We start from the raw sequence: 16,259 nt of genomic DNA, 5'->3' as shown, positions 1-16,259 counted from the left end.
GTGCTGAATTGTACCTTTATTTTCCTAACTCTAGCCAGAGACACCTTTCTAAACATATCCAGCTTAGCTTTATTTTTCTAAATGTACCTTCAGAAGGTTTATAAAACTGCCTAAAAATACTGGGTGCTGTATATTTCATGTAAAAACGGCACGGAATTGTCACAATGTACGAGAAGACAGGCGCTACTAGAAATTAAAAATTACTTATTTCAAATGGCGCAACCACAAGCAGTGAAGTTATGAAGGATCTAAAAGTGAGGGAGCCACTTGTCAGTGTCACTGGCTTTCATTCCCTTCTTCCCACATACATCCTCAAGCAATCCATCTGCATTACTGCCAAAGACAGCAAAGCATCACATGAGGATCACAGATGGGCAGTTGTATTGCAAGTGCAACACTGTGAAGTAAATACCGAAAAAGGTTTGGCTCCAGCAGTTTTAGGTTTGCGAATATCTGTGCCAACCAAATGTTTTAGCAGCACAATTTCTGCATTTAGTAGATCTTTTTGAGGGAAAACAAAAAATATCCTCAGGCAATATAAGCACTTAATCCTCCACAAACACTGAATAGGGAACAACCTTTTAAATCATCTTAAATATTTACAATGCCATCAGCTTGCAAACTTCCTGGAAATACTTCATGTGTCTTAAAACTTATGCTACTGACAAAACACTAAAAGTTGCGTAAGTAACTAAGTCACCAGAGATTCTCTACAGTTCTGTATATACATATCTAGTTTCTCACCCAGCTGGCACCAGCAGCCTTTCTTGAACTAACAAAGGTCATTTCCTTCTAACCTACTTTTCTTACATTTTGCGTATGAAACAAAGCCAAGAGTTCTACTGACATTTTGCCCAACAATCAGAAGGAAGGGACACAATTAATTTGGAGGTGATTATAGGCATTAACTTTCATCAGTTAAATTAAAACTCTACACTAAAGGCAACCAGTATACTATCCCTGGACAGGAAGCTAGTGTGCCATGTAAACTAGCTGTCTTTAGTGAATGCCTTGTGCCTCAAGTCGCAAAAAGAGTTAGGATGGGTTATATTCATCCTATAGAAATATAAAGAGAAACTAGGAATATCAGCATTCAAAACTCATAGAGCTCTAAATTAGTCAAGCTAGGGAAAACCTTCCAAACATCTATATTCCTGTGCAGGCCCTATCTTGGGTACCTACCTTCTTGTTTGTTTACTCTTGTCTCAAAATTGTAAACTGCTTAGGTTTTATTAAGCAGCATATGCATTTTGTTAAGTAAATAAAATAGAATCACAGTCATAGAATTGTAGAGTTGGAAGGGACCACAAGCATCATCTAGTCCAATCCCCTGCAATGCACGATTCTTTTGCATAATGTGGGGCTCGAACTCACAACCCTGAGATGAAGTGTCTCATGCTCTACCAACTGAGCTAGCCAGGACTCTCCCTTCCCTTTATTTATCATAATGTTGCACATCACCAATGTCCAAGCAGTGCAAGAGTCCAGGGGTTCCAGGCGCTTTCCCTGGGCCTCTGCTTCCTTTTCAGAATGAGGTACAGCAGAGACTGTGCTGTCTTTATGATATATAGTTTATGTACATACAATGAAGGGGTTCACAGCATTAACACTCCTTGTTTCTCCAATAGCTGCCGCCTTGAATGCAAGGAGAAATCAAACATTGTGCTCTGCCTCTCTGGTTTTCCAGCCTGCAGCTTTACTTCTAGGTTGCATTACAGCAAACGCTCAACACAAAAACTCAGGTTTTGTCTTTCAAAGAGCCAGAGGAGAGGCTCCACCCATTTGTCATCTGGCACAAAACCCCCTTTCTTTTGCTTTCTTAATGGCCCATCTTCTTTCCATTGTTGTTGTTTAGTCGTTTAGTCGTGTCCGACTCTTCGTGATCCCATGGACCAGAGCACGCCAGGCACTCCTGTCTTCCACTGCCTCCCGCAGATTGGTCAGACTCATGTTTGTAGCTTCGAGAACACCGTCCAACCATCTCGTCCTCTGTTGTCCCCTTCTTCTTGTGCCCTCAATCTTTCCCAACATCAGGGTCTTTTCCAGGGAGTCTTCTCTTCTCATAAGGTGGCCAAAGTATTGGAGCCTCAGCTTCAGGATCTGTCCTTCCAGTGAGCACTCAGGGCTGATTTCCTTAAGAATGGATAGGTTTGATCTTCTTGCAGTCCATGGGACTCTCAAGAGTCTCCTCCAGCACCATAATTCAAAAGCATCAATTCTTCGGCGATCAGCCTTCTTGATGGTCCAGCTCTCACTTCCATACATCTTCTTTCCATAGTTCTCTTAATGGCCCATCACCCAGGCAATCACCTGAGCATTGGAAGATAACCTGGCTCAATTACCTTCTAAAACTTGCTGGGTCCAGGGAATACAAGTGTACGGCACCCACAAACTCATAAGAATATAGTTATTACTAAATAATTTCTGCAATACATAGGGAAGAAGAACAATGAGGTGTTTTCCCTCTGAATATTTTAATTTTAACCCAGCACCTTAAAATTGTACAATTACCCACATAAGAATACTACCATGAAATATCAGTACAGCTAAAAGCTTAAAAAATGCAAACCTATACAGTGGTACCTCCGGTTGCAGACAGGATCCACTCTGGTCGGACCCTGAGGTTTCTGCAACTGGAGGGACCGCTTCTGCGCATGCGCGTGGTGAAACACTTCCAGGTTTGCTGCTTTCGCAACCCAAAGTTTACATTACCCGAGGGTAACGTAAGCAGAGGTGCTACTGTACATCCTTATCTGACATTAGTAGACATGCATACACATGTTTTAAACATGTGTCGACTTTCAGTCACGAGCAGACATCCTGAACAAATGAGAGTTTCTATTTCTGTTCTCTCTGGAAACTTTCCTCTATCTTATTCAGTCTGAACTTATTGCTAATGTTTATATCTAGATTCTCGTTTGTTGATTTTCACAGCCTTCTTAGCCCTCATCTACAATCCAGGCCCTCCTTTATCTTAATCTCAGTCTTCAACACATTACACCTTAGATCTTATATCATTTGGAAATTGAGCTTCTTTTCCTACTGTCAACGACTGCAAAAATGAATAAACTGCTGAAATTAACAGAGGATACCAATGCTACCCAAGAGTAGACCCACTGTGATCAGTGGGCTTAAGTAAACTATTCACTGATTTCAACATTGCAATAACTCTGTAATCATTTGGAGTAATTAGGAATAAAAAAGAAGTCTGTGGTAACTAGTGCTCATGTTTGGAATTAGGGGCTTCAAACAACAATAGTACTATAGGGTTAAAACAAAAACCCTTTGTACAGCTTTCTCATTAAACCCATCTATTTTTCTGTTCAGGAATATTTAAGACCTGCATTGCTTTGTGAGGGATCTCTGTTAATTAGTTCAACATTATTGGTGTTAATAAAATACACAAACACCCCCCATAGAGCAGATGGCTCCTGCAATTACACATCTTATCTACAGTATTTGTGATGCTGCCGTCTTTTATATCCTTTTGGTTGAAGATGGGCTTATGTAAATGGTAGAGTAGCAATCAATATCTAAGTTTCTATTTCCTCATATAAATCCTGTCTACTTCCTGGAAATACAAACATATACTTACTTATATATACTTAAAATAATGTAAAAATGTATCCCATATAGCAAAATTTCAAACGCAAATAAACTTTTGAAATGCTAATACAATATTGTTAGGAAGGTTGTGCGCCACACCCAATTTCTGCTGAGGGGGGTCCAGGAGCTTACCCAGGGTCGCATTTCCATTGGGTGTCAAGATGCAGTGCAGTATCAGATTCCAAGACATCTCCATGTCTCTGTCCCAGCCAGCCTTCAGTCAACCAACCAAGATGGTTCTGACCTTCAGCCCCCACATGGAGTTCTACCTATTTCATCCATCTTGTTCCCAGAATGCTTGCTCCAAGCCTCTGTGTTCCCCACTGTGGGCACAGCTTGCCCCTCCTGTTTTCAATCCTAAACCTTTCTCTGCCCACGGTAAGCATGACAACTCTTGTTTTGTACAGACCCAAGGAAACATCTGTGATGCGTAGATGCCTGGCCATTGTTTCATCATGGCTTGCATTCAACCATCCTGGCCAGGCTAGTTTGCATAGGATAAACCCAGGGATTTCCATATTTGGCACAGTTCAGGAGAACTGTCCTTCAATGTCCTAAATATTATCTGAATTCTACCATTTTAATAATTTCTAATGTTTACTAACTCTAGATCTGTAACAATATTGAAATAATACATGCATATACAAATTTACAAATCAATTCTTGGCCCCAGATCTGCTGGCTGGATAAGGTTAGGATTAGGTCCATGGAAATCTACACTGGCATATTTCTACCAGTGGTGGTGGTATGGTGTGGTGTTTCCACCAGCAGTAGCTAGCATTAAGCCTCAAAATGGGGCATTCCAGTGGTGGGGAACACATAGAACAGAAGTGGCCTCTGATTCACTGGGTCTAAAGTTCCTGCATCCTGCTGAGTTGGCCTATCCTGAGCCCTATCACCTACACCAACCTGGAGCTGACATAGGTAAGTCCTCTTCCCTCATTGGCTTCAATGGGAGGGAGAAAAGAGCAGCCCCCCCTCGTCTCCCACCCAAGCCAGAGCAAGTCAGCAGAGTTTTGTCTACAGTTTCTCACTCCATACTGCAACTCACTTTGGATTGTGCTGCAAATGTGTAAACTGGTACAGCAGCACAGCCAAAGAACAAAAGAGGTGGGGGGGGGAGAGACTTTCTAGATACATACAAGCTAAAATTAAGACAGGGAGGCATTCCTAATACACACAAAATACAAAATTGCCTATTGAACTAGTTGGGAATAATCAGAACCAGCCAGCGCGTTGCGTGCAGTGAAGCAGCTGCCTCAGGCTTCCATCACTAGAATGCCCCCCTCTCCCCACATTTTGGTGGGAGGGACTGCATTCTGGGGCACAGCAAGGCCTTGTGGAATGCTCCCCCTCTCACCAAGTTCAGCCAGAAGGGGGACGTTCCAGAGGTGGTGTGGCAGCAGGAGGTAGCATATTCCAGTTTTGCCTCAGACGGAGAAATGGAATGGGCCTAAGAATAGTTATTATACCTGGAGCTTAGTGCTCTTCACCAACAAATAACCTTTATGAATTGCACTGGGCAAGGCTTCTAGAAGCTACAGTGGGGTACTATTATTAACTGATAAGATAGTGGCTGCAAGAAGCATTTCATCATCCACTTGGGCAAATGTAGAGCTGTACAATTATCACCTGCTGCATTTTGTTTTGTGAAGGACACTCTCAGACAGTTATCATGATATCAGAGATAGTGTTTTGAAGCTTCATTATGAGCTTACAATAAACAGCAACTTTGGCCTTATGTACTGTACTATTAAATTGCATCATTACATTATAATACTGTACTTTTAATTGCTGCCTGACTAGTCTCTTTATGCTCATATAAAATAAATTGCAAATGAGATCCACAAATCCTGAAATACTGCATTATTTACGAAGATAGGCCACCATTCTGGATATTAGAAATGCCTCCCCATCTAAATTTCAGGCTCATATGGTACCCTTTGTTCATACCCTTTTGCTTTTATCACAAATCTTCCTCTTATTATGGCTTTACTGCTACACTGAACTCTGTGACCAAAGTTTCCAAGACGTCTTTATACCTCATGCTGGTGTTGCCTTAAGTGAGGAAAGTAAGGCTACTTCAGAATATTAAGGGCTCCTGCACCATGTTCTGCACAGTATAATGTGTTAGGGATGATCTACATAACACATGGAAGACACTTAGGGTATGTTTACATTAAAAGCAGTAAAGCAGTTTTTCTTGCTGCATTTCCCACTTGATTTTGCAAATCCTGTTTCTATTCCACCTGCTCTCTGACCATAGTTTCCCACTACTACCACCACTACCACCTACCCCAAATCCTACTGGTGAAGCTTTTGGCCCTCCAACTCTGCTGCCACGCCCCCTGCCTAGCATAGATCATCATCCTGCGGCTGCAGCAATGATCCTATCTATACATCTTCCCAATGAAATGGGATTTATTCCCGAATAAGAGAGGAAAAGTCTAAGTGAACACATCCCACAGCTGATAATTAAACTCTTTCTTAGCATTTGTAGCCCTTCCTTCGACAGTTTTGAAGCCAGAGTGAAACTGGATTTGGGGAAACCACATGAAAAAGCAGTATTTCAGGGGGGAAAGTGGATTGTGGGTAATGGTGAGTAATGTCATATGTACAAAGATTTAAAACACAAGGGTGAAAACACACTGAAGCCAGTGTAAAGGGTAACAATGTGTATATACCCTAAATTGCTTCATGCAGCTGACAGGATGCTTATTACCTTCTTAGGGTGGGAAGGTTTGGATGCAAAGAGCCCAATCCATTTGATGCATCAATATACACTAAAAACTTACCATGCAAAAAAAGCCATCCATGTGGCAGCTGTAATATGAAACCAGCTTTGAATTTCTAGAAGTCAATACAAGTGTGGGCAAAATGGATGCAAATGAATCTGCACTAAGTAAATTGCACAGAGTGCGGAACAGGCAGCTGAGCTAACATATTGTTAAAAGAGATTTCATTCTTCTTCTGCAGCACTGCTAATGACTTATGCTGTTTTAACACGGGGCAGGGGGTTGTGATGCCTAATTCATCTGTGTTTACAAAGTGCTGTACAATTTTAAGATAACATAAAATGAATTGGCAGTAATTTCTTTATTCTCAGTATCCTAAACTGTCAAAGTACCTAGGCCAGAGAAACCCATGCTGCTACTCTACCACCACCATCCACAGAACTGGAATCCAGCACTTTTTCATTCAGCAGGATAGTTAAGACTATAGAATAAATTTTACAAAACAGTATGATGTGCACATTAAATGCTTGTTTAGATTTTCTACAAACACATGTTCCGCAGTGTATTTTACTTATAGAATTCATCGTCAGGAATATGCAATGCAACATATTTTTGAGTTCATCAACCTGGGAGTTTGGGGGAGGGAATACAAAGATCCTCCTAGCCAGTATTTTATCTGATTTCAAATCAACAAGAAAAAGTTACAGCTTCTACTAAATGCAATAATAAAAATACTGCATGCACACACACATACGAAAAAAGGCATCAGATCCTCAATATTAGTCTGTCAATCTTTATGCAATCCATAACACCATCACTCGCATCTGCTCTAAATTTGATGCTACAGTGGATGAAGCTCCATTGGAAATGTCCAGAGCATTATGAAGTTTAGTTCTGTTGGATCAGTTCAAGTTACTGAAGTCCCAAGGATGCGGAGAGGACACTTGAAGGGGTCTGGACAACCACACATTCTCCTTGACCCTTGTCATTCATATCCTGTAAGTATCCTGTAAGGTATCTGAAGAAGTGTGCATGCACACGAAAGCTTATACCAAGAGCTAACTTAGTTGGTCTTTAAGGTGCTACAGGAAGGAATTTTTTTATATCCTGTAAGTGTTAGCCAGGAAGGATTGACTGTGTGGATTGAAGGGGAAGTTAGTGCCTCTTTACAAAAAGGTGTAATGTCTATTGCCTTGAAAGAGGTGGCAATATATCCCCTCCATGGGCCCAGGGATGCATTGATAGCTATTGGCAGTGTGCTAACATTCCTTTTGGAGGGTCAAGGTGACTGAGAATGTGGTGGTTGACCAGATACAAAGTATGTCTGGAGGAAGATGATTATCTAGACCCATTTCAATCTGGCTTCAATCTGGGTTTAGCACCGAAACAGCTTTACGTCATCCTAACTAACAACTTGTGTGGGGAGAAATACTGTATGCATTTACTAAAACATTTACTGCTGTATCATGAAAATGTATCACAGAGGTGTACAACAACATAAAACCAAACAATAACATCATAAAAGCAAGAGGAAATTAAAAGCAAACATCAATAGAGCATTGTGCTCCTAATTGCCTGCATAGGCCTAGTGGATTAGAACAAGTTTTCAGCAGGAGTTTAAAAGTTGGCACAGATGGAGCCCGCTGATGCCACTGACCTCCTGGAGTGACTGCAGGTTGGGAGCTGGATGCACTATTACTGCATCTATCTGCAAGTCTGGGAGGCTTTTGCTCAGATTCTTGGCATTTGCGCTATGGCATTCTGCAGGATTTCATTTAGTCTCCCATGCTTTTTAACATTCATATGAACAGTGAAGTTCCAGTTCAGACCATAGAGGAGAGGAAAAAGCAAGGTATGAAATCACACAGATTAAGTCTACAGTTGATAGCAGTCTGAGACACAGAATATTAAGGTGTCTAGAGTAGGTGTGGTTTATGGTTGTTTGTTTTAGGCCATGTGTATGGCAAAGTTAAAAAGTAAAGGGGAAATGACACCATATTCCCTTTCCCATTCTCCACATTATACTGCTATAAAATGCTCAGCAGGTAGTGTTTGGGGGTACATGTGGAATTATTTCTATTTTCATTCCTGAATGAAATGTAAGACTTGACAGTACTACTAAGTTCTTGCTTGGGACCCCTGAAATTCCAAAACAGAAGCACTTCTATTAGAAAGTAAAGATACATGGCAATGCTACACTGCAGGTCCCACCTGCTGGTACCAATTCATAATTAAACTTCTACTTGTCCACAAGAATGACAAAATAAAGATCTTTCATTTTTGAGATATTTTAGAACTGTGTAATCTGAAGGATGAATATAGTGGACCTATGTTCAAATCCATACTCAGTAATAGACTTGGTATATTATTTTGCGGAACCTGCCATAACTCGGTCTCAGTACTTTCATATGAATATTTGGGCTTGCTATCTCTGAACTGGGTGTGGAGAAAGCAAACCATATATTGCCAATATTGTCTAAAATAAGTTCCATCCTTATTTTAGACATCATGATATAGCGGTATATCACAGTGTTTAGCTGGTGATATATCACAATGCTGAAAACCAGATATCTCCCAGCCCTAAATATTATCATAAATATATACACATCATTATGCACATATCTAGATATACAACCTTCACTGTAAGAAATGTAATAATCTGCGAAGTCCTACATGCTCTCAAAATTTAAAGATATAAAAGCATTAACAGAAGAATCAGAGTGAACTAACTTAAGTTTTGATGTGGAATGATTTCACTATGAGATTCAAGAGGTGTATCTAAATAATTTTGTACAAATAGTACTTCTCTCACTACTGACTGGGTTGCAATGTTTGGTTTTAGTTCCGATTAGGAAATGAAAATGCAAGTCCTCCCTTTATGTAATCTAAAATGTTCCATTAGGAGCAAAACATTGTAACTAATTAGACACAGATTACTGAAAGTCAAGAGAAGCAGTGTTCTGGATGAGATGAAGGTTTCAGCACCAGTGATCACCAACAAAGTAAATTAAATCATTTCCCCTTTCCAGTGCCCACATCTTCACCTACAGGCCTGGGCTTATTGCCAAGCATAATATTAATATTCTCTTGTGGAAAAGGTGTGAAAATTTGCCAATATAAAGTACGGGCAAAATTATTTGCTTCCCTTCTCCAGCTTTCTAGCAGAAATTAGGGATGTGAATGTTTCTCCCCCTGTGCACACAGTTTTCAAATTTTCCTGTGAACTTGAGATGTGCAAATTTTTCAGAAGGAATGCTTGCGCTAAAATCATTCATCCTGCTCCAAGCAGTAAACTTCCACGGAATTTTTTTCTGTTCAGCTAGAATTCCTCTACATTCATATGAAGGAACAGGCATGAATTCAATCCAGTCCAATATCAGAAGAAAAGAATGAATGGGGGAAAGAATGAATGGGGCGCATCAGAGACAGACTGTCCAGTATTTGGGGGTCACCAGTGCATTGTGGGGAAATGTGCTTCTATACCTCCCTTCTGCCTATTCTGTCCCAATTGACAAAGAAGTTTGCTGATTGTCATTCACAAATGGGAGAGAATTGATAAGTGAATTAAGAGAGTGAGTTATACTTTGAACACACCATGGACAATATTAAGTACTCAATACTAGCTAAGAAAGGTTCACTGAAACACTTACATTTCTTTCAGCTCCTCTTTTCTCCTATTTTTGCAAGAGGACTTCTTTCTTTCTGCTTGTAATGGCCTTTCCTCAATCACTTGGCTCTCAAAAAGTTAAGAAATGAGGTCCCTTCAGAGACAGTGAGTTATCTGCATGACAAAGAACAGAGAAATGTTTAGATCTGATAGCCTGTTTTATACTAAATTGTTCCTGTGGGTTTTTCAAACCATTCCCAGCTCCCTTTCATTTATTACAGAAAAGTTTCATTGCATATTTATGCAGTGTATTAAGCTGAGGAATAAAGAACTTATATATTTTTGCCAAACACCTAAAAACCAAGACAGACAGGTAAATTAACACTGTCCTGAAGGATATTTATAAAGGAAAGTTTTAACATAACACAACCGTGCTTAGAAAATTACATTTCTTCCTGCAATATTTTAACCCCAAATTTATCTTGGGATAGCTTTGGCAGAACTCTGGGATCACTCTGGAAACCTTGCATTACAATTTGTAGAAATGTATGGGATAAGATATACAACGAACGTAAGACTTAAAGTTCCAAAGTAGAATATTGCGTAATGTATGGCAAATTTTGTCCACTACCACCTCAGTTCCTTTTATTCAAGGTACACTTACTCCTCACTCAAACTTTCATATCCACCCAACCTAACCAACAACCCATACATTGTTCCATTGGTTGTTAATAAGGAAACTTCCACAACTATATATTCTTCTACAAGTGTATATACCTCTTCCACTCAGCAAGGAACTATATCAACTCCTTGTCCAAGCAACCCTTCTAAAACTACACTAGCCTAATGGTGTGTCAGGCTTCTCTCCCCCATGCTTTGTAAGGAGGGGTGTGTGAATCTGAATTTATGATATGGTTTATCTCTTTAGATCGTGGCATGAGTACAGTGGTGCCTCGCAAGACGAAATTAATTCGTTCCGCAATTCTCTTCGTCTTGCGGTTTTTTCGTCTTGCGATGCACGGTTTCCCATAGGAATGCATTGAAAATCAATTAATGCGTTCCTAGGGAAACCGACTTCAGACCAGGTCCGGGGACAGTCTGTCCCCGGACCTCTTCTGAAGGCTGGGGGGGGGACAAGGGCTTTTCTTCCCACCCCCAGCATTTTAAAAAACCCTGGGACAGCGGAGGACTTCTCCGCTGTGCGGGGCTATCTTAAAATGCTGGCGGGCGGCATTTTAAAATCGCTCCGGACAGCGGAGGACTTCTCCGCTGTCCGGGGCGATTTAAAAGCCCCTGGGAAGGCAGGCAGGGGGGACAAAGACTTTCGCCCCCTGCCCGCCTTCAGAAGGTGTTCCCGCCCCCCGCCCCCCGCCCCACTTCGGAACAGCTTTCCGAAGTGGGGCGGCGGGGCCAGGTGTCCCCGCCCCCCTCCCCACATCGGAAGAGCTTTCCGAAGTGGGGCGGCGGGGCCAGGTGTTCCCGCCCCCCTCCCCACTTCGGAAGAGCTTTCCGAAGTGGGGCGGCGGGGCCAGGTGTCCCCGCCCCCCCCGCCCCACTTCGGAACAGCTTTCCGAAGTGGGGCGGCGGGGCCAGGTGTCCCCGCCCCCCCGCCCCACTTCGGAAGAGCTTTCCGAAGTGGGGCGGCGGGGCCAGGTGTTCCCGCCCCCCCTCCCCACTTCGGAAGAGCTTTCCGAAGTGGGGAGGCGGGGCCAGGTGTCCCCGCCCCCCTGCCCCACTTCGGAACAGCTTTCCGAAGTGGGGCGGCGGGGGCAGGTGTCCCCGCCCCCACTCCCCACTTCGGAACAGCGTTTTAAAATGCTGGGGGTCGGGAGTGAAGCGCTGCCGACCCCCAGCATTTTAAAATCTCCCCGTGTCCCGGGGAGGTTTTAAAATGCTGGGGGTCGGCAGCGCTTCGCTCCCGACCCCCAGCATTTTAAAATCTTCCCAGGACACGGGGAGATTTTAAAATGCTGGGGGTCTGCAGCGCTTCGCTCCCGACCCCCAGCATTTTAAAATCTTCCCAGGACACGGGGAGATTTTAAAATGCTGGGGGTCTGCAGCGCTTCGCTCCCGACCCCCAGCATTTTAAAATCTTCCCAGGACACGGGGAGATTTTAAAATGCTGGGGGTCTGCAGCGCTTCGCTCCCGACCCCCAGCATTTTAAAATCTCCCCGGGACAGAGACTTCTCTGCTGTCCCTTGGAGATTTTAAAATGCTGGGGGTCGGCAGCGAACGCTTCGCTCCCGCCCGCCAGCATTTTAAGATCGCCCGGGGCAGGCGGGGGGGAGGCAGGCGGGGGGGGGAGCAAAGACTTTTGCCCCCCGCCGGCCTTCAGAAGAGGTCCTCTTCTGAAGGCCGGCTGTGGGCGAAAGTCTTTGCTCCTGACCGCCAGCATTTCCCTATGGGCTTTCGTCTTGCGATGCAAGCCCATAGGGAAATTCGTCTTGCGAAGCGCCTCCAAAACAGAAAACCCTTTCGTCTTGCGGGTTTTCCGTCTTGCGAGGCATTCGTCTTGCGGAGTACCACTGTATAAGATTGACATAACTCTAATATGACATGAGACCCTCCATGATTAGCTTTGGTGACTATGGAAGCAGCCAGATCCCAGCCCCCTGCTGAAAGGCATTTGGGCATATCCTGAGATCACCTACATCTGACCTAAAAGTTGCCAAGTACAGGATACTCAACCTCTCAATGGGATCCATCCACACAATGGTAAGACCACTTCCCTTCCCCAGGGGGTGTCATTGCAGGCATACATCTGGGACCTCCCAGTGACCCAGCAGTGGGCAGAGGGATGCCGCCCACGTCATTAGGACTCCTAGCCGTGTCACGCCACCCCCCGGCTGACCAATTGGGTTAGCCGGGGTGTCTGTGGCTGATGCTGTTTAAACTGCAGCGCGGCTGGGGGGGGGGGGCTCCATTTGCCTTCTTGTCGGATCTCCCAGTCCACCCACCCTCTTTTTTAATGCACTGTTTGACTCTGGCCTTGCTATGGAATAATGTTGGTCGCCTGGTTGTTGGGGGCTAGGCAGGAATTTCCCCACTTGACAGATTGGCACCAGCCATTTGGTTTCACCTACCTTGTAGCAATCGTCACAACTTTGTAAGGCTAGGCACTGGGTAAGCCTTGTTTATGGGAGGGGAGGCTGTTGCCTCCACCTGCCCCTCCTCATTAAGGGTATCCCATTAAAGGGATCCAGGGATGCAGATCCTGGCCAAAGGCTGGGCGTGGGCTTGAGCCATGCCACGACCCCATTTGTGATCCTTGGGGACGCTCTTAATTGCTGTATATCATAGGGTTCCCCCTATCGGTGGTTGACCCTTCAGAGACTTCCTGCAAACGGGCAGTAGTCAGGATATGGTCTGGCTTCACCCAAATGCCTAAGCCAAACCGCTCACATCTGTAACCAATAAAGTTGTGGTCTAATTTATCCCAATTAACCCAATATATTCATGTCTGTGTGTTTATTTCTGAGGGAACTGCAGGGCCCGGGGCCTCACCACACCACACCACAAAAGGTGATGTGAAGACAAACAGAGAGATGGCAGGTTCAGGTAAATTGCTCACTGTCACAATTCTTTCAACTTTTGTTAAACAAACAGAAACAGGGTGACCAAATATGGGCAAGGTGAGAATTAAGCAAAGTAACTATAGAAATTGTAGGAACCGCTTATTTCATAGCCCCCTCCTGGCAAAAAGTATATAAAAAACCATTAGATACAAAAGTTAGTTAGCTCCAACTGGACAAAAGTTACCCAGAGCTTTCTAAGACTCTGCACACTACTGCTTCCCTTTAAGGCAAAATTGTCATTCCATGCTTCTGTAGGCCTTTTAGAATAGTTAGGGATTATTTTGTACTTTAATCAAAGTGCGTATGTATTGTTATTTGCTACTTGCTTAGACAGTAACTTTGCTGTCTAAATCAGCATTTTTATATATTCTGTCACTCCTATTTTATATAATAAACCAAGCTTTCTTTATCTCTTTGTGTGAGAGCTTCTTGTGGGCATAAGATTAAGGGTTAACATGCATCTGTAACAAGCGCACATCATTACTCCAGCAAAAGATCCTAAACCTCTCAGCAGTGTGTATATGAACATACATGAGTGCTGGCGGTGCACATGTGAGCCCAAATACACACACTTTAACAGATTCACTCTCTAAATACCCTTTATGAACAAAAAGAACCATTCATACCTATACAAAACAGAAGGTAGACCTGCATAATGGAATAAAGTAACATCCTGCAGGCAAGCAGGCAACAACTTCTGATACTGCTCTATGGAAGCTACTACACACATCTCCTTTTTAACTCCAGGAGAAAGGAAATGTTCTGGCCAGCCTGAAGTACTGGTCTGCCAATAGTTGCAGGATGGCTCTACTGTCATTTCTACACCCTTAGCAAGTACCCGAGCTTTTAATCTTATTTTTATAGACCCTGAAGGATGGGCAAGTAGTGGGAAACCTGAGGCACAGGTCTGTTAATAGTGGTGAGGGTCATGATTGTATACAATCAAATCTGAACGTCGACATTTCTAATTTCCAAGTTACAAGGGTTTCTTAAATTATTGTAATTGCTTTACATCATCATCCTTGTATCTAATACCAAACTTAGGTAGTCGAATGCCTATCCTTTTGAAAGTGAAATGCAGCTTCCCCATAAAAAGTTAGTAGGTTTTTCTTAAGTACATAGTAATATGTTAGTTTCCAAATTAAAAGATTAACCATTTTTTTAAATGGTTGTACTTGTACTTGGTAGCTTTCAGGGCATACAGAATGTGAGGTAAACAGTAAGATGGAATGCCCTCCCATCAGATGTAAAGGAAATAAACAACTATCCGACTTTTAAAAGACATCTGAAGGCAGCCCTGTATAGGGAAGTTTTTAATATCTGATGTCTTACTGTGTTTTAATTTGTTGGAAGCTGCCCAGAGTGGCTGGGGTAACCCAGTCAGGTGAGTGGCATATCTATCATCATCATCATCTGCTTTAATGTGAATTTTAAAAGTTATTTCCTTTATTAAATTAGCATCATAATCCACAAACAAATTTTGCAAACTCCAAGTTTGTCCAGGCCCACTTATAGCCATTATATATTTTATTTATTCTTAAACTATACAATTCAACAATTGCATAGAGGGCTATGTCTGACTTCTAGAAAGTGTCTAGAATTTTACAAAGGTATCCATTTCTACTGTTTCTGTTCTAGATACTAACAAGTATCTATACACATCTCAGATGTAAACTCCAATGAGTTCAATTAGACTTGTTCTTAAGTACGTATAGGACTGTAGCCTAAATAATGCATAATGTCCTCTATGAATTGCCTGATCAGGATTATACACTACTGCATATATTCCTATATTCCTGGCCTGGTTGACAAAGACAAGAGCAGACTGCACAAGCGTCTGAGATCCCAGAGGGGAGCTCGCAGCCATTTTGCTACTCCCTGGTCCTTTTCTTTGCAGCACCGTGCCAAGCTAAGACAGGAGGGGTAACCAATATATAGAGGGTTACCAATGCATAGATAATTGCCAAGAAAATCCAACACTGTCACATTTGATTTCAAAAGAGGAAACTTCCTCAAAACAAAGGCATTGGTTAAAAGGAAGTTGAAAGGGAAAGTCAAGAGGGTCAATCACTACAAAATGCCTGGGCTTATTCAAAACCACAATGAAAGCTCAGCAGGAACAGAAGTCTTGTCCAAGTGAGGGGAACAAAAAGGAACATCAAAGTCTTGAGGTACAACAAGGTTTCAATATTGTTTCATTTACCTTTCTGTCAGTCTCACCTGGCCATGCATAGAGTAAGCATGTAAGTGGCCCACATGAAATGAAAGTCTGACCCATTCTCGTCCCGACTAGTGAAAGCCAGTTGCAAGATGGTGGGTCCTGTATTATCTGAACTTGTTCTTTTTCAATCAGGCAGCATGCCAATAGCCTCAAATCTGCAGGCAGCTATTACCTTGCCTCCAGCCTTCCTCTTTAGCTAGCTCAAAGTTACTAAAATCACACATCAATATCCTTAATCCCTGTTTTTCAAATGGTTTTCTCATTCAAATATACTCCGTATATAAAACACATAAACCTAAGGATTTTAATTACTTCATTTTGTACCCACAATACATGTCATGTTTGTGTACATTTTGGTATATTGTTTTAACAAAGAGCAAGTCTGTTATTTGCTAAAATGTTTTTTTTATTGTATTCACAGTTAGATTAAGGGAGAAACACTGGGAATAGAACAGGATTCAAAATGCACAAAGGCCCACTTATTATATTTAATGTTTTTAAGCAGTTGCTTAGG

The 16,259-nt window shown here is 42.5% G+C and overlaps 1 protein-coding gene across 8 annotated transcripts in view; it reads right to left on the bottom strand.

Moving 5' to 3' along the window:
* The window catches only part of FOXP2 (forkhead box P2), a 334,596-nt gene that overhangs the window by 312,308 nt on the left and 6,029 nt on the right, over positions 1–16,259 (bottom strand). For all 8 annotated transcript variants that reach the window (XR_014012537.1, XM_081211593.1, XM_081211588.1 and 5 more), the window contains exon 2: positions 9,992–10,122. The gene's annotated coding sequence lies outside the window, so the exon portion shown is untranslated. The remainder of the gene's footprint in view (positions 1–9,991; positions 10,123–16,259) is intronic.

Source organism: Podarcis bocagei (genome assembly GCF_964188305.1).
Source record: "Podarcis bocagei genome assembly, chromosome: 10".
In the NCBI taxonomy this organism is placed as follows: Eukaryota; Metazoa; Chordata; class Lepidosauria; order Squamata; family Lacertidae; genus Podarcis; species Podarcis bocagei.
Note: the sequence above shows the minus strand (reverse complement) of the source record. Positions and strands in the feature narration are given on the sequence as shown.